The 21,900-nt window shown below is 36.0% G+C and overlaps 9 non-coding genes across 9 annotated transcripts; all 9 read right to left on the bottom strand.

Annotated features, from left to right (window-relative positions):
* Nucleotides 1-3,639: 3,639 nt before the first annotated feature.
* TRNAI-AAU (transfer RNA isoleucine (anticodon AAU)) lies at nt 3,640-3,713 on the bottom strand. The gene has a single exon. It is a non-coding gene; the product is annotated as a tRNA-Ile (tRNA).
* Nucleotides 3,714-7,151: 3,438 nt separating this feature from the next.
* Nucleotides 7,152-7,225, bottom strand: TRNAI-AAU (transfer RNA isoleucine (anticodon AAU)). Its single transcript has one exon. It is a non-coding gene; the product is annotated as a tRNA-Ile (tRNA).
* A 3,440-nt stretch (nt 7,226-10,665) lies between these two features.
* Nucleotides 10,666-10,739, bottom strand: TRNAI-AAU (transfer RNA isoleucine (anticodon AAU)). Its single transcript has one exon. It is a non-coding gene; the product is annotated as a tRNA-Ile (tRNA).
* A 2,564-nt stretch (nt 10,740-13,303) lies between these two features.
* TRNAI-AAU (transfer RNA isoleucine (anticodon AAU)) lies at nt 13,304-13,377 on the bottom strand. Its single transcript has one exon. It is a non-coding gene; the product is annotated as a tRNA-Ile (tRNA).
* Nucleotides 13,378-14,177: 800 nt separating this feature from the next.
* TRNAI-AAU (transfer RNA isoleucine (anticodon AAU)) lies at nt 14,178-14,251 on the bottom strand. Its single transcript has one exon. It is a non-coding gene; the product is annotated as a tRNA-Ile (tRNA).
* Nucleotides 14,252-15,036: 785 nt separating this feature from the next.
* Nucleotides 15,037-15,110, bottom strand: TRNAI-AAU (transfer RNA isoleucine (anticodon AAU)). The gene has a single exon. It is a non-coding gene; the product is annotated as a tRNA-Ile (tRNA).
* Nucleotides 15,111-16,795: 1,685 nt separating this feature from the next.
* TRNAI-AAU (transfer RNA isoleucine (anticodon AAU)) lies at nt 16,796-16,869 on the bottom strand. Its single transcript has one exon. It is a non-coding gene; the product is annotated as a tRNA-Ile (tRNA).
* Nucleotides 16,870-20,323: 3,454 nt separating this feature from the next.
* Nucleotides 20,324-20,397, bottom strand: TRNAI-AAU (transfer RNA isoleucine (anticodon AAU)). Its single transcript has one exon. It is a non-coding gene; the product is annotated as a tRNA-Ile (tRNA).
* Nucleotides 20,398-21,182: 785 nt separating this feature from the next.
* On the bottom strand, nt 21,183-21,256 carry TRNAI-AAU (transfer RNA isoleucine (anticodon AAU)). The gene has a single exon. It is a non-coding gene; the product is annotated as a tRNA-Ile (tRNA).
* Between the last annotated feature and the right edge of the window lie 644 nt (nt 21,257-21,900).

Below are 21,900 nucleotides of genomic sequence, written 5' to 3'. Positions count from 1 at the left end.
TAGCAAGCTTCAAGGGCTGCTAACTGTAGCCAATGCATTCATCCCAGACTTCATGCACTTTGCCGCTGGATAAAATCCCTTCTTGGCATTTCTTGTAGGACAACAAGAAAAAGCACATGGCCTGTATGGGGATCGAACAAATGACCTTGGCGTTATTAGCACCATGCTCTAACCAACTGAGCTAACCGGCCAAACATAAAAGCATCAGCAAACACAAAAATGCCAAATGTACCTAAAACAGGAGAACATTCAGTATTTCAAAGATCAGCAATATTGAGTAGAGGAAGACTCTCGAACAATAGGTTCCATGGTGTAATGGTGAGCACTTTGGACTTTGAATCCAGTAATCTGATTTCAAATCTTGGTGGGACCTAACTTTGTTCAATTTCCTTAAAGTTGAATTTTAGGATAGCTTATCTATATTTAAACTTTGTATAAATCCCATCATCTTCAGTGGTTTCTTTACTCCAAACTAATTTTGAAACTGTTTCAAATCAGTTTTCAACTGGAGAGCTGTTTGTCAAACATTTGAAAATAGGAAAAGTTGCAATAAGAATGCAGTGATCCATCACTTGTGCTATGGTTTTAAGATATTCTGGTTTTAAGAATTTTCTTCTTCAGTGTGCACTAATGAGAGTAAAGGTCTGTTCTTCTTCTCTTCTTAAAACTTAGTCCCCCATAGTAGATTCAATCACCAAATAAATGTCCTGATTGATTAATTTGCCTTAGCATTTCTTAGATTTGCCATATTGCTATTTTTGAAAAAAACAGTTTTCTATGTATGCCATATAGAGAAATGCTGCATCAGCCAAAGGATGACATTTTTGTTTATTCCTAACATGGATTTAAAAATTCTCTGTTTTGTATGTGTCTATGATGTTCTCTAGCAAGTTTCAAGGGCTGCTAACTGTAGCCAATGCATTCATCCCACACTTCATGCACTTTGCCGCTGGATAAAATCCCTTCTTTGCATTTCTTGTAGGACAACAAGAAAAAGCACATGGCCCGTATGGGGATCAAACACATGACCTTGGCGTTATTAGCACCACGCTCTAACCAACTGAGCTAACCGGCCAAACATAAAAGCATCAGCAAACTCAAAAATGCCAAATGTACCTAAAACAGGAGAACATTCAGTATTTCAAAGAGCAGCAATATTGAGTAGAGGAAGACTCTCAAACAATGGGTTCCATGGTGTAATGGTGAGCACTTTGGACTTTGAATCCAGTAATCTGATTTCAAATCTTGGTGGGACCTAACTTTGTTCAATTTCCTTAAAGTTGAATTTTAGGATAGCTTATCTATATTTAAACTTTGTATAAATCCCATCATCTTCAGTGGTTTCTTTACTCCAAACTAATTTTGAAACTGTTTCAAATCAGTTTTCAACTGGAGAGATGATTGTCAAACATTTGGAAATAGGAAAAGTTGCAATAAGAATGCAGTGATCCATCACTTGTGCTATGGTTTTAAGATATTCTGGTTTTAAGAATTTTCTTCTTCAGAGAGCACTAATGAGAGTAAAGGTCTGTTCTTCTTCTCTTCTTAAAACTTAGTCCCCCATAGTAGATTCAATCACCAAATAAATGTCCTGATTGATTAATTTGCCTTAGCATTTCTTAGATTTGCCATATTGCTATATTTGAGAAAAAGTTTTCTATGTATGCCATATAGAGAAATGCTGCATCAGCCAAAGGATGACATTGTTGTTTATTCCTAACATGGATTTAAAAATTCTCTGTTTTGTATGTGTCTATGATGTTCTCTAGCAAGTTTCAAGGGCTGCTAACTGTAGCCAATGCATTCATCCCAGACTTCATGCACTTTGCCGCTGGATAAAATCCCTTCTTGGCATTTCTTGTAGGACAACAAGAAAAAGCACATGGCCTGTATGGGGATCGAACAAATGACCTTGGCGTTATTAGCACCATGCTCTAACCAACTGAGCTAACCGGCCAAACATAAAAGCATCAGCAAACACAAAAATGCCAAATGTACCTAAAACAGGAGAACATTCAGTATTTCAAAGATCAGCAATATTGAGTAGAGGAAGACTCTCGAACAATAGGTTCCATGGTGTAATGGTGAGCACTTTGGACTTTGAATCCAGTAATCTGATTTCAAATCTTGGTGGGACCTAACTTTGTTCAATTTCCTTAAAGTTGAATTTTAGGATAGCTTATCTATATTTAAACTTTGTATAAATCCCATCATCTTCAGTGGTTTCTTTACTCCAAACTAATTTTGAAACTGTTTCAAATCAGTTTTCAACTGGAGAGATGTTTGTCAAACATTTGGAAATAGGAAAAGTTGCAATAAGAATGCAGTGATCCATCACTTGTGCTATGGTTTTAAGATATTCTGGTTTTAAGAATTTTCTTCTTCAGAGAGCACTAATGAGAGTAAAGGTCTGTTCTTCTTCTCTTCTTAAAACTTAGTCCCCCATAGTAGATTCAATCACCAAATAAATGTCCTGATTGATTAATTTGCCTTAGCATTTCTTAGATTTGCCATATTGCTATATTTGAGAAAAAGTTTTCTATGTATGCCATATAGAGAAATGCTGCATCAGCCAAAGGATGACATTGTTGTTTATTCCTAACATGGATTTAAAAATTCTCTGTTTTGTATGTGTCTATGATGTTCTCTAGCAAGTTTCAAGGGCTGCTAACTGTAGCCAATGCATTCATCCCAGACTTCATGCACTTTGCCGCTGGATAAAATCCCTTCTTGGCATTTCTTGTAGGACAACAAGAAAAAGCACATGGCCTGTATGGGGATCGAACAAATGACCTTGGCGTTATTAGCACCATGCTCTAACCAACTGAGCTAACCGGCCAAACATAAAAGCATCAGCAAACTCAAAAATGCCAAATGTACCTAAAACAGGAGAACATTCAGTATTTCAAAGATCAGCAATATTGAGTAGAGGAAGACTCTCGAACAATGGGTTCCATGGTGTAATGGTGAGCACTTTGGACTTTGAATCCAGTAATCTGATTTCAAATCTTGGTGGGACCTAACTTTGTTCAATTTCCTTAAAGTTGAATTTTAGGATAGCTTATCTATATTTAAACTTTGTATAAATCCCATCATCTTCAGTGGTTTCTTTACTCCAAACTAATTTTGAAGCTGTTTCAAATCAGTTTTCAACTGGAGAGATGTTTGTCAAACATTTGAAAATAGGAAAAGTTGCAATAAGAATGCAGTGATCCATCACTTGTGCTATGGTTTTAAGATATTCTGGTTTTAAGAATTTTCTTCTTCAGTGTGCACTAATGAGAGTAAAGGTCTGTTCTTCTTCTCTTCTTAAAACTTAGTCCCCCATAGTAGATTCAATCACCAAATAAATGTCCTGATTGATTAATTAGCCTTAGCATTTCTTAGAATTGCCATATTGCTATATTTGAGAAAAAGTTTTCTATGTATGCCATATAGAGAAATGCTGCATCAGCCAAAGGATGACATTTTTGTTTATTCCTAACATGGATTTAAAAATTCTCTGTTTTGTATGTGTCTATGATGTTCTCTAGCAAGCTTCAAGGGCTGCTAACTGTAGCCAATGCATTCATCCCACACTTCATGCACTGGATAAAATCCCTTCTTGGCATTTCTTGTAGGACAACAAGAAAAAGCACATGGCCCGTATGGGGATCGAACCCATGACCTTGGTGTTATTAGCACCACGCTCTAACCAACTGAGCTAACCGGCCAAACATAAAAGCATCAGCAAACTCAAAAATGCCAAATGTACCTAAAACAGGAGAACATTCAGTATTTCAAAGATCAGCAATATTGAGTAGAGGAAGACTCTCGAATAATGGGTTCCATGGTGTAATGGTGAGCACTTTGGACTTTGAATCCAGTAATCTGATTTCAAATCTTTGTGGGACCTAACTTTGTTCAATTTCCTTAAAGTTGAATTTTAGGATAGCTTATCTATATTTAAACTTTGTATAAATCCCATCATCTTCAGTGGTTTTTTTACTCCAAACTAATTTTGAAGCTGTTTCAAATCAGGTTTCAACTGGAGAGATGTTTGTCAAACATTTGGAAATAGGAAAAGTTGCAATAAGAATGCAGTGATCCATCACTTGTGCTATGGTTTTAAGATATTCTGGTTTTAAGAATTTTCTTCTTCAGTGTGCACTAATGAGAGTAAAGGTCTGTTCTTCTTCTCTTCTTAAAACTTAGTCCCCCATAGTAGATTCAATCACCAAATAAATGTCCTGATTGATTAATTTGCCTTAGCATTTCTTAGATTTGCCATATTGCTATATTTGAGAAAAAGTTTTCTATGTATGCCATATAGAGAAATGCTGCATCAGCCAAAGGATGACATTTTTGTTTATTCCTAACATGGATTTAAAAATTCTCTGTTTTGTATGTGTCTATGATGTTCTCTAGCAAGTTTCAAGGGCTGCTTACTGTAGCCAATGCATTCATCCCACACTTCATGCACTTTGCCGCTGGATAAAATCCCTTCTTGGCATTTCTTGTAGGACAACAAGAAAAAGCACATGGCCTGTATGGGGATCAAACAAATGACCTTGGCGTTATTAGCACCATGCTCTAACCAACTGAGCTAACCGGCCAAACATAAAAGCATCAGCAAACACAAAAATGCCAAATGTACCTAAAACAGGAGAACATTCAGTATTTCAAAGATCAGCAATATTGAGTAGAGGAAGACTCTCGAACAATAGGTTCCATGGTGTAATGGTGAGCACTTTGGACTTTGAATCCAGTAATCTGATTTCAAATCTTGGTGGGACCTAACTTTGTTCAATTTCCTTAAAGTTGAATTTTAGGATAGCTTATCTATATTTAAACTTTGTATAAATCCCATCATCTTCAGTGGTTTCTTTACTCCAAACTAATTTTGAAACTGTTTCAAATCAGTTTTCAACTGGAGAGATGTTTGTCAAACATTTGAAAATAGGAAAAGTTGCAATAAGAATGCAGTGATCCATCACTTGTGCTATGGTTTTAAGATATTCTGGTTTTAAGAATTTTCTTCTTCAGTGTGCACTAATGAGAGTAAAGGTCTGTTCTTCTTCTCTTCTTAAAACTTAGTCCCCCATAGTAGATTCAATCACCAAATAAATGTCCTGATTGATTAATTAGCCTTAGCATTTCTTAGATTTGCCATATTGCTATATTTGAGAAAAAGTTTTCTATGTATGCCATATAGAGAAATGCTGCATCAGCCAAAGGATGACATTTTTGTTTATTCCTAACATGGATTTAAAAATTCTCTGTTTTGTCTGTGTCTATGATGTTCTCTATCAAGCTTCAAGGGCTGCTAACTGTAGCCAATGCATTCATCCCACACTTCATGCACTGGATAAAATCCCTTCTTGGCATTTCTTGTAGGACAACAAGAAAAAGCACATGGCCCGTATGGGGATCAAACACATGACCTTGGCGTTATTAGCACCACGCTCTAACCAACTGAGCTAACCGCCCAAACATAAAAGCATCAGCAAACACAAAAATGCCAAATGTACCTAAAACAGGAGAACATTCAGTATTTCAAAGATCAGCAATATTGAGTAGAGGAAGACTCTCGAACAATAGGTTCCATGGTGTAATGGTGAGCACTTTGGACTTTGAATCCAGTAATCTGATTTCAAATCTTGGTGGGACCTAACTTTGTTCAAATTCCTTAAAGTTGAATTTTAGGATAGCTTATCTATATTTAAACTTTGTATAAATCCAATCATCTTCAGTGGTTTCTTTACTCCAAACTAATTTTGAAACTGTTTCAAATCAGTTTTCAACTGGAGAGATGTTTGTCAAACATTTGGAAATAGGAAAATTTGCAATAAGAATGCAGTGATCCATCACTTGTGCTATGGTTTTAAGATATTCTGGTTTTAAGAATTTTCTTCTTCAGAGAGCACTAATGAGAGTAAAGGTCTGTTCTTCTTCTCTTCTTAAAACTTAGTCCCCCATAGTAGATTCAATCACCAAATAAATGTCCTGATTGATTAATTTGCCTTAGCATTTCTTAGATTTGCCATATTGCTATATTTGAGAAAAAGTTTTCTATGTATGCCATATAGAGAAATGCTGCATCAGCCAAAGGATGACATTTTTGTTTATTCCTAACATGGATTTAAAAATTCTCTGTTTTGTATGTGTCTATGATGTTCTCTAGCAAGTTTCAAGGGCTGCTTACTGTAGCCAATGCATTCATCCCACACTTCATGCACTTTGCCGCTGGATAAAATCCCTTCTTGGCATTTCTTGTAGGACAACAAGAAAAAGCACATGGCCTGTATGGGGATCAAACAAATGACCTTGGCGTTATTAGCACCATGCTCTAACCAACTGAGCTAACCGGCCAAACATAAAAGCATCAGCAAACACAAAAATGCCAAATGTACCTAAAACAGGAGAACATTCAGTATTTCAAAGATCAGCAATATTGAGTAGAGGAAGACTCTCGAACAATAGGTTCCATGGTGTAATGGTGAGCACTTTGGACTTTGAATCCAGTAATCTGATTTCAAATCTTGGTGGGACCTAACTTTGTTCAATTTCCTTAAAGTTGAATTTTAGGATAGCTTATCTATATTTAAACTTTGTATAAATCCCATCATCTTCAGTGGTTTCTTTACTCCAAACTAATTTTGAAACTGTTTCAAATCAGTTTTCAACTGGAGAGATGTTTGTCAAACATTTGAAAATAGGAAAAGTTGCAATAAGAATGCAGTGATCCATCACTTGTGCTATGGTTTTAAGATATTCTGGTTTTAAGAATTTTCTTCTTCAGTGTGCACTAATGAGAGTAAAGGTCTGTTCTTCTTCTCTTCTTAAAACTTAGTCCCCCATAGTAGATTCAATCACCAAATAAATGTCCTGATTGATTAATTAGCCTTAGCATTTCTTAGATTTGCCATATTGCTATATTTGAGAAAAAATTTTCTATGTATGCCATATAGAGAAATGCTGCATCAGCCAAAGGATGACATTTTTGTTTATTCCTAACATGGATTTAAAAATTCTCTGTTTTGTCTGTGTCTATGATGTTCTCTATCAAGCTTCAAGGGCTGCTAACTGTAGCCAATGCATTCATCCCACACTTCATGCACTGGATAAAATCCCTTCTTGGCATTTCTTGTAGGACAACAAGAAAAAGCACATGGCCCGTATGGGGATCGAACCCATGACCTTGGTGTTATTAGCACCACACTCTAACCAACTGAGCTAACCGGCCAAACATAAAAGCATCAGCAAACTCAAAAATGCCAAATGTACCTAAAACAGGAGAACATTCAGTATTTCAAAGATCAGCAATATTGAGTAGAGGAAGACTCTCGAATAATGGGTTCCATGGTGTAATGGTGAGCACTTTGGACTTTGAATCCAGTAATCTGATTTCAAATCTTGGTGGGACCTAACTTTGTTCAATTTCCTTAAAGTTGAATTTTAGGATAGCTTATCTATATTTAAACTTTGTATAAATCCCATCATCTTCAGTGGTTTTTTTACTCCAAACTAATTTTGAAGCTGTTTCAAATCAGGTTTCAACTGGAGAGATGTTTGTCAAACATTTGGAAATAGGAAAAGTTGCAATAAGAATGCAGTGATCCATCACTTGTGCTATGGTTTTAAGATATTCTGGTTTTAAGAATTTTCTTCTTCAGTGTGCACTAATGAGAGTAAAGGTCTGTTCTTCTTCTCTTCTTAAAACTTAGTCCCCCATAGTAGATTCAATCACCAAATAAATGTCCTGATTGATTAATTTGCATTTCTTAGATTTGCCATATTGCTATATTTGAGAAAACGTTTTCTATGTATGCCATATAGAGAAATGCTGCATCAGCCAAAGGATGACATTTTTGTTTATTCCTAACATGGATTTAAAAATTCTCTGTTTTGTATGTGTCTATGATGTTCTCTAGCAAGTTTCAAGGGCTGCTTACTGTAGCCAATGCATTCATCCCACACTTCATGCACTTTGCCGCTGGATAAAATCCCTTCTTGGCATTTCTTGTAGGACAACAAGAAAAAGCACATGGCCCGTATGGGGATCGAACAAATGACCTTGGCGTTATTAGCACCATGCTCTAACCAACTGAGCTAACCGGCCAAACATAAAAGCATCAGCAAACACAAAAATGCCAAATGTACCTAAAACAGGAGAACATTCAGTATTTCAAAGATCAGCAATATTGAGTAGAGGAAGACTCTCGAATAATGGGTTCCATGGTGTAATGGTGAGCACTTTGGACTTTGAATCCAGTAATCTGATTTCAAATCTTGGTGGGACCTAACTTTGTTCAATTTCCTTAAAGTTGAATTTTAGGATAGCTTATCTATATTTAAACTTTGTATAAATCCCATCATCTTCAGTGGTTTTTTTACTCCAAACTAATTTTGAAGCTGTTTCAAATCAGGTTTCAACTGGAGAGATGTTTGTCAAACATTTGGAAATAGGAAAAGTTGCAATAAGAATGCAGTGATCCATCACTTGTGCTATGGTTTTAAGATATTCTGGTTTTAAGAATTTTCTTCTTCAGTGTGCACTAATGAGAGTAAAGGTCTGTTCTTCTTCTCTTCTTAAAACTTAGTCCCCCATAGTAGATTCAATCACCAAATAAATGTCCTGATTGATTAATTTGCCTTAGCATTTCTTAGATTTGCCATATTGCTATATTTGAGAAAAAGTTTTCTATGTATGCCATATAGAGAAATGCTGCATCAGCCAAAGGATGACATTTTTGTTTATTCCTAACATGGATTTAAAAATTCTCTGTTTTGTATGTGTCTATGATGTTCTCTAGCAAGTTTCAAGGGCTGCTTACTGTAGCCAATGCATTCATCCCACACTTCATGCACTTTGCCGCTGGATAAAATCCCTTCTTGGCATTTCTTGTAGGACAACAAGAAAAAGCACATGGCCCGTATGGGGATCGAACAAATGACCTTGGCGTTATTAGCACCATGCTCTAACCAACTGAGCTAACCGGCCAAACATAAAAGCATCAGCAAACACAAAAATGCCAAATGTACCTAAAACAGGAGAACATTCAGTATTTCAAAGATCAGCAATATTGAGTAGAGGAAGACTCTCGAACAATAGGTTCCATGGTGTAATGGTGAGCACTTTGGACTTTGAATCCAGTAATCTGATTTCAAATCTTGGTGGGACCTAACTTTGTTCAATTTCCTTAAAGTTGAATTTTAGGATAGCTTATCTATATTTAAACTTTGTATAAATCCCATCATCTTCAGTGGATTCTTTACTCCAAACTAATTTTGAAACTGTTTCAAATCAGTTTTCAACTGGAGAGATGTTTGTCAAACATTTGAAAATAGGAAAAGTTGCAATAAGAATGCAGTGATCCATCACTTGTGCTATGGTTTTAAGATATTCTGGTTTTAAGAATTTTCTTCTTCAGTGTGCACTAATGAGAGTAAAGGTCTGTTCTTCTTCTCTTCTTAAAACTTCGTCCCCCATAGTAGATTCAATCACCAAATAAATGTCCTGATTGATTAATTTGCCTTAGCATTTCTTAGATTTGCCATATTGCTATATTTGAGAAAAAGTTTTCTATGTATGCCATATAGAGAAATGCTGCATCAGCCAAAGGATGACATTTTTGTTTATTCCTAACATGGATTTAAAAATTCTCTGTTTTGTATGTGTCTATGATGTTCTCTAGCAAGTTTCAAGGGCTGCTAACTGTAGCCAATGCATTCATCCCACACTTCATGCACTTTGCCGCTGGATAAAATCCCTTCTTTGCATTTCTTGTAGGACAACAAGAAAAAGCACATGGCCCGTATGGGGATCAAACACATGACCTTGGCGTTATTAGCACCACGCTCTAACCAACTGAGCTAACCGGCCAAACATAAAAGCATCAGCAAACACAAAAATGCCAAATGTACCTAAAACAGGAGAACATTCAGTATTTCAAAGATCAGCAATATTGAGTAGAGGAAGACTCTCGAACAATAGGTTCCATGGTGTAATGGTGAGCACTTTGGACTTTGAATCCAGTAATCTGATTTCAAATCTTGGTGGGACCTAACTTTGTTCAATTTCCTTAAAGTTGAATTTTAGGATAGCTTATCTATATTTAAACTTTGTATAAATCCCATCATCTTCAGTGGTTTCTTTACTCCAAACTAATTTTGAAACTGTTTCAAATCAGTTTTCAACTGGAGAGATGTTTGTCAAACATTTGAAAATAGGAAAAGTTGCAATAAGAATGCAGTGATCCATCACTTGTGCTATGGTTTTAAGATATTCTGGTTTTAAGAATTTTCTTCTTCAGTGTGCACTAATGAGAGTAAAGGTCTGTTCTTCTTCTCTTCTTAAAACTTAGTCCCCCATAGTAGATTCAATCACCAAATAAATGTCCTGATTGATTAATTAGCCTTAGCATTTCTTAGATTTGCCATATTGCTATATTTGAGAAAAAATTTTCTATGTATGCCATATAGAGAAATGCTGCATCAGCCAAAGGATGACATTTTTGTTTATTCCTAACATGGATTTAAAAATTCTCTGTTTTGTCTGTGTCTATGATGTTCTCTATCAAGCTTCAAGGGCTGCTAACTGTAGCCAATGCATTCATCCCACACTTCATGCACTGGATAAAATCCCTTCTTGGCATTTCTTGTAGGACAACAAGAAAAAGCACATGGCCCGTATGGGGATCGAACCCATGACCTTGGTGTTATTAGCACCACGCTCTAACCAACTGAGCTAACCGGCCAAACATAAAAGCATCAGCAAACTCAAAAATGCCAAATGTACCTAAAACAGGAGAACATTCAGTATTTCAAAGATCAGCAATATTGAGTAGAGGAAGACTCTCGAATAATGGGTTCCATGGTGTAATGGTGAGCACTTTGGACTTTGAATCCAGTAATCTGATTTCAAATCTTGGTGGGACCTAACTTTGTTCAATTTCCTTAAAGTTGAATTTTAGGATAGCTTATCTATATTTAAACTTTGTATAAATCCCATCATCTTCAGTGGTTTTTTTACTCCAAACTAATTTTGAAGCTGTTTCAAATCAGGTTTCAACTGGAGAGATGTTTGTCAAACATTTGGAAATAGGAAAAGTTGCAATAAGAATGCAGTGATCCATCACTTGTGCTATGGTTTTAAGATATTCTGGTTTTAAGAATTTTCTTCTTCAGTGTGCACTAATGAGAGTAAAGGTCTGTTCTTCTTCTCTTCTTAAAACTTAGTCCCCCATAGTAGATTCAATCACCAAATAAATGTCCTGATTGATTAATTTGCCTTAGCATTTCTTAGATTTGCCATATTGCTATATTTGAGAAAAAGTTTTCTATGTATGCCATATAGAGAAATGCTGCATCAGCCAAAGGATGACATTTTTGTTTATTCCTAACATGGATTTAAAAATTCTCTGTTTTGTATGTGTCTATGATGTTCTCTAGCAAGTTTCAAGGGCTGCTTACTGTAGCCAATGCATTCATCCCACACTTCATGCACTTTGCCGCTGGATAAAATCCCTTCTTGGCATTTCTTGTAGGACAACAAGAAAAAGCACATGGCCCGTATGGGGATCGAACAAATGACCTTGGCGTTATTAGCACCATGCTCTAACCAACTGAGCTAACCGGCCAAACATAAAAGCATCAGCAAACACAAAAATGCCAAATGTACCTAAAACAGGAGAACATTCAGTATTTCAAAGATCAGCAATATTGAGTAGAGGAAGACTCTCGAATAATGGGTTCCATGGTGTAATGGTGAGCACTTTGGACTTTGAATCCAGTAATCTGATTTCAAATCTTGGTGGGACCTAACTTTGTTCAATTTCCTTAAAGTTGAATTTTAGGATAGCTTATCTATATTTAAACTTTGTATAAATCCCATCATCTTCAGTGGTTTTTTTACTCCAAACTAATTTTGAAGCTGTTTCAAATCAGGTTTCAACTGGAGAGATGTTTGTCAAACATTTGGAAATAGGAAAAGTTGCAATAAGAATGCAGTGATCCATCACTTGTGCTATGGTTTTAAGATATTCTGGTTTTAAGAATTTTCTTCTTCAGTGTGCACTAATGAGAGTAAAGGTCTGTTCTTCTTCTCTTCTTAAAACTTAGTCCCCCATAGTAGATTCAATCACCAAATAAATGTCCTGATTGATTAATTTGCCTTAGCATTTCTTAGATTTGCCATATTGCTATATTTGAGAAAAAGTTTTCTATGTATGCCATATAGAGAAATGCTGCATCAGCCAAAGGATGACATTTTTGTTTATTCCTAACATGGATTTAAAAATTCTCTGTTTTGTATGTGTCTATGATGTTCTCTAGCAAGTTTCAAGGGCTGCTTACTGTAGCCAATGCATTCATCCCACACTTCATGCACTTTGCCGCTGGATAAAATCCCTTCTTGGCATTTCTTGTAGGACAACAAGAAAAAGCACATGGCCCGTATGGGGATCGAACAAATGACCTTGGCGTTATTAGCACCATGCTCTAACCAACTGAGCTAACCGGCCAAACATAAAAGCATCAGCAAACACAAAAATGCCAAATGTACCTAAAACAGGAGAACATTCAGTATTTCAAAGATCAGCAATATTGAGTAGAGGAAGACTCTCGAACAATAGGTTCCATGGTGAAATGGTGAGCACTTTGGACTTTGAATCCAGTAATCTGATTTCAAATCTTGGTGGGACCTAACTTTGTTCAATTTCCTTAAAGTTGAATTTTAGGATAGCTTATCTATATTTAAACTTTGTATAAATCCCATCATCTTCAGTGGTTTCTTTACTCCAAACTAATTTTGAAGCTGTTTCAAATCAGTTTTCAACTGGAGAGATGTTTGTCAAACATTTGAAAATAGGAAAAGTTGCAATAAGAATGCAGTGATCCATCACTTGTGCTATGGTTTTAAGATATTCTGGTTTTAAGAATTTTCTTCTTCAGTGTGCACTAATGAGAGTAAAGGTCTGTTCTTCTTCTCTTCTTAAAACTTAGTCCCCCATAGTAGATTCAATCACCAAATAAATGTCCTGATTGATTAATTAGCCTTAGCATTTCTTAGATTTGCCATATTGCTATATTTGAGAAAAAGTTTTCTATGTATGCCATATAGAGAAATGCTGCATAAGCCAAAGGATGACATTTTTCTTTATTCCTAACATGGATTTAAAAATTCTCTGTTTTGTATGTGTCTATGATGTTCTCTAGCAAGCTTCAAGGGCTGCTAACTGTAGCCAATGCATTCATCCCACACTTCATGCACTGGATAAAATCCCTTCTTGGCATTTCTTGTAGGACAACAAGAAAAAGCACATGGCCCGTATGGGGATCGAACCCATGACCTTGGTGTTATTAGCACCACGCTCTAACCAACTGAGCTAACCGGCCAAACATAAAAGCATCAGCAAACTCAAAAATGCCAAATGTACCTAAAACAGGAGAACATTCAGTATTTCAAAGATCAGCAATATTGAGTAGAGGAAGACTCTCGAACAATGGGTTCCATGGTGTAATGGTGAGCACTTTGGACTTTGAATCCAGTAATCTGATTTCAAATCTTGGTGGGACCTAACTTTGTTCAATTTCCTTAAAGTTGAATTTTAGGATAGCTTATCTATATTTAAACTTTGTATAAATCCCATCATCTTCAGTGGTTTCTTTACTCCAAACTAATTTTGAAGCTGTTTCAAATCAGTTTTCAACTGGAGAGATGTTTGTCAAACATTTGAAAATAGGAAAAGTTGCAATAAGAATGCAGTGATCCATCACTTGTGCTATGGTTTTAAGATATTCTGGTTTTAAGAATTTTCTTCTTCAGTGTGCACTAATGAGAGTAAAGGTCTGTTCTTCTTCTCTTCTTAAAACTTAGTCCCCCATAGTAGATTCAATCACCAAATAAATGTCCTGATTGATTAATTAGCCTTAGCATTTCTTAGATTTGCCATATTGCTATATTTGAGAAAAAGTTTTCTATGTATGCCATATAGAGAAATGCTGCATCAGCCAAAGGATGACATTTTTCTTTATTCCTAACATGGATTTAAAAATTCTCTGTTTTGTATGTGTCTATGATGTTCTCTAGCAAGCTTCAAGGGCTGCTAACTGTAGCCAATGCATTCATCCCACACTTCATGCACTGGATAAAATCCCTTCTTGGCATTTCTTGTAGGACAACAAGAAAAAGCACATGGCCCGTATGGGGATCGAACCCATGACCTTGGTGTTATTAGCACCACGCTCTAACCAACTGAGCTAACCGGCCAAACATAAAAGCATCAGCAAACTCAAAAATGCCAAATGTACCTAAAACAGGAGAACATTCAGTATTTCAAAGATCAGCAATATTGAGTAGAGGAAGACTCTCGAACAATGGGTTCCATGGTGTAATGGTGAGCACTTTGGACTTTGAATCCAGTAATCTGATTTCAAATCTTGGTGGGACCTAACTTTGTTCAATTTCCTTAAAGTTGAATTTTAGGATAGCTTATCTATATTTAAACTTTGTATAAATCCCATCATCTTCAGTGGTTTCTTTACTCCAAACTAATTTTGAAGCTGTTTCAAATCAGTTTTCAACTGGAGAGATGTTTGTCAAACATTTGAAAATAGGAAAAGTTGCAATAAGAATGCAGTGATCCATCACTTGTGCTATGGTTTTAAGATATTCTGGTTTTAAGAATTTTCTTCTTCAGTGTGCACTAATGAGAGTAAAGGTCTGTTCTTCTTCTCTTCTTAAAACTTAGTCCCCCATAGTAGATTCAATCACCAAATAAATGTCCTGATTGATTAATTAGCCTTAGCATTTCTTAGAATTGCCATATTGCTATATTTGAGAAAAAGTTTTCTATGTATGCCATATAGAGAAATGCTGCATCAGCCAAAGGATGACATTTTTCTTTATTCCTAACATGGATTTAAAAATTCTCTGTTTTGTATGTGTCTAAGCTTCAAGGGCTGCTAACTGTAGCCAATGCATTCATCCCACACTTCATGCACTGGATAAAATCCCTTCTTGGCATTTCTTGTAGGACAACAAGAAAAAGCACATGGCCCGTATGGGGATCGAACCCATGACCTTGGTGTTATTAGCACCACGCTCTAACCAACTGAGCTAACCGGCCAAACATAAAAGCATCAGCAAACTCAAAAATGCCAAATGTACCTAAAACAGGAGAACATTCAGTATTTCAAAGATCAGCAATATTGAGTAGAGGAAGACTCTCGAATAATGGGTTCCATGGTGTAATGGTGAGCACTTTGGACTTTGAATCCAGTAATCTGATTTCAAATCTTTGTGGGACCTAACTTTGTTCAATTTCCTTAAAGTTGAATTTTAGGATAGCTTATCTATATTTAAACTTTGTATAAATCCCATCATCTTCAGTGGTTTTTTTACTCCAAACTAATTTTGAAGCTGTTTCAAATCAGGTTTCAACTGGAGAGATGTTTGTCAAACATTTGGAAATAGGAAAAGTTGCAATAAGAATGCAGTGATCCATCACTTGTGCTATGGTTTTAAGATATTCTGGTTTTAAGAATTTTCTTCTTCAGTGTGCACTAATGAGAGTAAAGGTCTGTTCTTCTTCTTCTCTTCTTAAAACTTAGTCCCCCATAGTAGATTCAATCACCAAATAAATGTCCTGATTGATTAATTTGCCTTAGCATTTCTTAGATTTGCCATATTGCTATATTTGAGAAAAAGTTTTCTATGTATGCCATATAGAGAAATGCTGCATCAGCCAAAGGATGACATTTTTGTTTATTCCTAACATGGATTTAAAAATTCTCTGTTTTGTATGTGTCTATGATGTTCTCTAGCAAGTTTCAAGGGCTGCTTACTGTAGCCAATGCATTCATCCCACACTTCATGCACTTTGCCGCTGGATAAAATCCCTTCTTGGCATTTCTTGTAGGACAACAAGAAAAAGCACATGGCCCGTATGGGGATCAAACACATGACCTTGGCGTTATTAGCACCACGCTCTAACCAACTGAGCTAACCGGCCAAACATAAAAGCATCAGCAAACACAAAAATGCCAAATGTACCTAAAACAGGAGAACATTCAGTATTTCAAAGATCAGCAATATTGAGTAGAGGAAGACTCTCGAACAATAGGTTCCATGGTGTAATGGTGAGCACTTTGGACTTTGAATCCAGTAATCTGATTTCAAATCTTGGTGGGACCTAACTTTGTTCAATTTCCTTAAAGTTGAATTTTAGGATAGCTTATCTATATTTAAACTTTGTATAAATCCCATCATCTTCAGTGGTTTCTTTACTCCAAACTAATTTTGAAACTGTTTCAAATCAGTTTTCAACTGGAGAGATGTTTGTCAAACATTTGAAAATAGGAAAAGTTGCAATAAGAATGCAGTGATCCATCACTTGTGCTATGGTTTTAAGATATTCTGGTTTTAAGAATTTTCTTCTTCAGTGTGCACTAATGAGAGTAAAGGTCTGTTCTTCTTCTCTTCTTAAAACTTAGTCCCCCATAGTAGATTCAATCACCAAATAAATGTCCTGATTGATTAATTAGCCTTAGCATTTCTTAGATTTGCCATATTGCTATATTTGAGAAAAAATTTTCTATGTATGCCATATAGAGAAATGCTGCATCAGCCAAAGGATGACATTTTTGTTTATTCCTAACATGGATTTAAAAATTCTCTGTTTTGTCTGTGTCTATGATGTTCTCTATCAAGCTTCAAGGGCTGCTAACTGTAGCCAATGCATTCATCCCACACTTCATGCACTGGATAAAATCCCTTCTTGGCATTTCTTGTAGGACAACAAGAAAAAGCACATGGCCCGTATGGGGATCGAACCCATGACCTTGGTGTTATTAGCACCACGCTCTAACCAACTGAGCTAACCGGCCAAACATAAAAGCATCAGCAAACTCAAAAATGCCAAATGTACCTAAAACAGGAGAACATTCAGTATTTCAAAGATCAGCAATATTGAGTAGAGGAAGACTCTCGAATAATGGGTTCCATGGTGTAATGGTGAGCACTTTGGACTTTGAATCCAGTAATCTGATTTCAAATCTTGGTGGGACCTAACTTTGTTCAATTTCCTTAAAGTTGAATTTTAGGATAGCTTATCTATATTTAAACTTTGTATAAATCCCATCATCTTCAGTGGTTTTTTTACTCCAAACTAATTTTGAAGCTGTTTCAAATCAGGTTTCAACTGGAGAGATGTTTGTCAAACATTTGGAAATAGGAAAAGTTGCAATAAGAATGCAGTGATCCATCACTTGTGCTATGGTTTTAAGATATTCTGGTTTTAAGAATTTTCTTCTTCAGTGTGCACTAATGAGAGTAAAGGTCTGTTCTTCTTCTCTTCTTAAAACTTAGTCCCCCATAGTAGATTCAATCACCAAATAAATGTCCTGATTGATTAATTTGCCTTAGCATTTCTTAGATTTGCCATATTGCTATATTTGAGAAAAAGTTTTCTATGTATGCCATATAGAGAAATGCTGCATCAGCCAAAGGATGACATTTTTGTTTATTCCTAACATGGATTTAAAAATTCTCTGTTTTGTATGTGTCTATGATGTTCTCTAGCAAGTTTCAAGGGCTGCTTACTGTAGCCAATGCATTCATCCCACACTTCATGCACTTTGCCGCTGGATAAAATCCCTTCTTGGCATTTCTTGTAGGACAACAAGAAAAAGCACATGGCCCGTATGGGGATCGAACAAATGACCTTGGCGTTATTAGCACCATGCTCTAACCAACTGAGCTAACCGGCCAAACATAAAAGCATCAGCAAACACAAAAATGCCAAATGTACCTAAAACAGGAGAACATTCAGTATTTCAAAGATCAGCAATATTGAGTAGAGGAAGACTCTCGAATAATGGGTTCCATGGTGTAATGGTGAGCACTTTGGACTTTGAATCCAGTAATCTGATTTCAAATCTTGGTGGGACCTAACTTTGTTCAATTTCCTTAAAGTTGAATTTTAGGATAGCTTATCTATATTTAAACTTTGTATAAATCCCATCATCTTCAGTGGTTTTTTTACTCCAAACTAATTTTGAAGCTGTTTCAAATCAGGTTTCAACTGGAGAGATGTTTGTCAAACATTTGGAAATAGGAAAAGTTGCAATAAGAATGCAGTGATCCATCACTTGTGCTATGGTTTTAAGATATTCTGGTTTTAAGAATTTTCTTCTTCAGTGTGCACTAATGAGAGTAAAGGTCTGTTCTTCTTCTCTTCTTAAAACTTAGTCCCCCATAGTAGATTCAATCACCAAATAAATGTCCTGATTGATTAATTTGCCTTAGCATTTCTTAGATTTGCCATATTGCTATATTTGAGAAAAAGTTTTCTATGTATGCCATATAGAGAAATGCTGCATCAGCCAAAGGATGACATTTTTGTTTATTCCTAACATGGATTTAAAAATTCTCTGTTTTGTATGTGTCTATGATGTTCTCTAGCAAGTTTCAAGGGCTGCTTACTGTAGCCAATGCATTCATCCCACACTTCATGCACTTTGCCGCTGGATAAAATCCCTTCTTGGCATTTCTTGTAGGACAACAAGAAAAAGCACATGGCCCGTATGGGGATCGAACAAATGACCTTGGCGTTATTAGCACCATGCTCTAACCAACTGAGCTAACCGGCCAAACATAAAAGCATCAGCAAACACAAAAATGCCAAATGTACCTAAAACAGGAGAACATTCAGTATTTCAAAGATCAGCAATATTGAGTAGAGGAAGACTCTCGAACAATAGGTTCCATGGTGTAATGGTGAGCACTTTGGACTTTGAATCCAGTAATCTGATTTCAAATCTTGGTGGGACCTAACTTTGTTCAATTTCCTTAAAGTTGAATTTTAGGATAGCTTATCTATATTTAAACTTTGTATAAATCCCATCATCTTCAGTGGATTCTTTACTCCAAACTAATTTTGAAACTGTTTCAAATCAGTTTTCAACTGGAGAGATGTTTGTCAAACATTTGAAAATAGGAAAAGTTGCAATAAGAATGCAGTGATCCATCACTTGTGCTATGGTTTTAAGATATTCTGGTTTTAAGAATTTTCTTCTTCAGTGTGCACTAATGAGAGTAAAGGTCTGTTCTTCTTCTCTTCTTAAAACTTAGTCCCCCATAGTAGATTCAATCACCAAATAAATGTCCTGATTGATTAATTTGCCTTAGCATTTCTTAGATTTGCCATATTGCTATATTTGAGAAAAAGTTTTCTATGTATGCCATATAGAGAAATGCTGCATCAGCCAAAGGATGACATTTTTGTTTATTCCTAACATGGATTTAAAAATTCTCTGTTTTGTATGTGTCTATGATGTTCTCTAGCAAGTTTCAAGGGCTGCTTACTGTAGCCAATGCATTCATCCCACACTTCATGCACTTTGCCGCTGGATAAAATCCCTTCTTGGCATTTCTTGTAGGACAACAAGAAAAAGCACATGGCCCGTATGGGGATCGAACCCATGTGCTTTTTCTTGTTGTGTTATTAGCACCACGCTCTAACCAACTGAGCTAACCGGCCAAACATAAAAGCATCAGCAAACTCAAAAATGCCAAATGTACCTAAAACAGGAGAACATTCAGTATTTCAAAGATCAGCAATATTGAGTAGAGGAAGACTCTCGAACAATGGGTTCCATGGTGTAATGGTGAGCACTTTGGACTTTGAATCCAGTAATCTGATTTCAAATCTTGGTGGGACCTAACTTTGTTCAATTTCCTTAAAGTTGAATTTTAGGATAGCTTATCTATATTTAAACTTTGTATAAATCCCATCATCTTCAGTGGTTTCTTTACTCCAAACTAATTTTGAAGCTGTTTCAAATCAGTTTTCAACTGGAGAGATGTTTGTCAAACATTTGAAAATAGGAAAAGTTGCAATAAGAATGCAGTGATCCATCACTTGTGCTATGGTTTTAAGATATTCTGGTTTTAAGAATTTTCTTCTTCAGTGTGCACTAATGAGAGTAAAGGTCTGTTCTTCTTCTCTTCTTAAAACTTAGTCCCCCATAGTAGATTCAATCACCAAATAAATGTCCTGATTGATTAATTAGCCTTAGCATTTCTTAGATTTGCCATATTGCTATATTTGAGAAAAAGTTTTCTATGTATGCCATATAGAGAAATGCTGCATCAGCCAAAGGATGACATTTTTCTTTATTCCTAACATGGATTTAAAAATTCTCTGTTTTGTATGTGTCTATGATGTTCTCTAGCAAGCTTCAAGGGCTGCTAACTGTAGCCAATGCATTCATCCCACACTTCATGCACTGGATAAAATCCCTTCTTGGCATTTCTTGTAGGACAACAAGAAAAAGCACATGGCCCGTATGGGGATCGAACCCATGACCTTGGTGTTATTAGCACCACGCTCTAACCAACTGAGCTAACCGGCCAAACATAAAAGCATCAGCAAACTCAAAAATGCCAAATGTACCTAAAACAGGAGAACATTCAGTATTTCAAAGATCAGCAATATTGAGTAGAGGAAGACTCTCGAACAATGGGTTCCATGGTGTAATGGTGAGCACTTTGGACTTTGAATCCAGTAATCTGATTTCAAATCTTGGTGGGACCTAACTTTGTTCAATTTCCTTAAAGTTGAATTTTAGGATAGCTTATCTATATTTAAACTTTGTATAAATCCCATCATCTTCAGTGGTTTCTTTACTCCAAACTAATTTTGAAGCTGTTTCAAATCAGTTTTCAACTGGAGAGATGTTTGTCAAACATTTGAAAATAGGAAAAGTTGCAATAAGAATGCAGTGATCCATCACTTGTGCTATGGTTTTAAGATATTCTGGTTTTAAGAATTTTCTTCTTCAGTGTGCACTAATGAGAGTAAAGGTCTGTTCTTCTTCTCTTCTTAAAACTTAGTCCCCCATAGTAGATTCAATCACCAAATAAATGTCCTGATTGATTAATTAGCCTTAGCATTTCTTAGAATTGCCATATTGCTATATTTGAGAAAAAGTTTTCTATGTATGCCATATAGAGAAATGCTGCATCAGCCAAAGGATGACATTTTTCTTTATTCCTAACATGGATTTAAAAATTCTCTGTTTTGTATGTGTCTAAGCTTCAAGGGCTGCTAACTGTAGCCAATGCATTCATCCCACACTTCATGCACTGGATAAAATCCCTTCTTGGCATTTCTTGTAGGACAACAAGAAAAAGCACATGGCCCGTATGGGGATCGAACCCATGACCTTGGTGTTATTAGCACCACGCTCTAACCAACTGAGCTAACCGGCCAAACATAAAAGCATCAGCAAACTCAAAAATGCCAAATGTACCTAAAACAGGAGAACATTCAGTATTTCAAAGATCAGCAATATTGAGTAGAGGAAGACTCTCGAATAATGGGTTCCATGGTGTAATGGTGAGCACTTTGGACTTTGAATCCAGTAATCTGATTTCAAATCTTTGTGGGACCTAACTTTGTTCAATTTCCTTAAAGTTGAATTTTAGGATAGCTTATCTATATTTAAACTTTGTATAAATCCCATCATCTTCAGTGGTTTTTTTACTCCAAACTAATTTTGAAGCTGTTTCAAATCAGGTTTCAACTGGAGAGATGTTTGTCAAACATTTGGAAATAGGAAAAGTTGCAATAAGAATGCAGTGATCCATCACTTGTGCTATGGTTTTAAGATATTCTGGTTTTAAGAATTTTCTTCTTCAGTGTGCACTAATGAGAGTAAAGGTCTGTTCTTCTTCTTCTCTTCTTAAAACTTAGTCCCCCATAGTAGATTCAATCACCAAATAAATGTCCTGATTGATTAATTTGCCTTAGCATTTCTTAGATTTGCCATATTGCTATATTTGAGAAAAAGTTTTCTATGTATGCCATATAGAGAAATGCTGCATCAGCCAAAGGATGACATTTTTGTTTATTC

This window comes from Taudactylus pleione, unplaced genomic scaffold, assembly GCF_031769625.1.
Source record: "Taudactylus pleione unplaced genomic scaffold, aTauple2 ptg000085l, whole genome shotgun sequence".
Taxonomy (NCBI): domain Eukaryota; kingdom Metazoa; phylum Chordata; class Amphibia; order Anura; family Myobatrachidae; genus Taudactylus; species Taudactylus pleione.
Note: the sequence above shows the minus strand (reverse complement) of the source record. Positions and strands in the feature narration are given on the sequence as shown.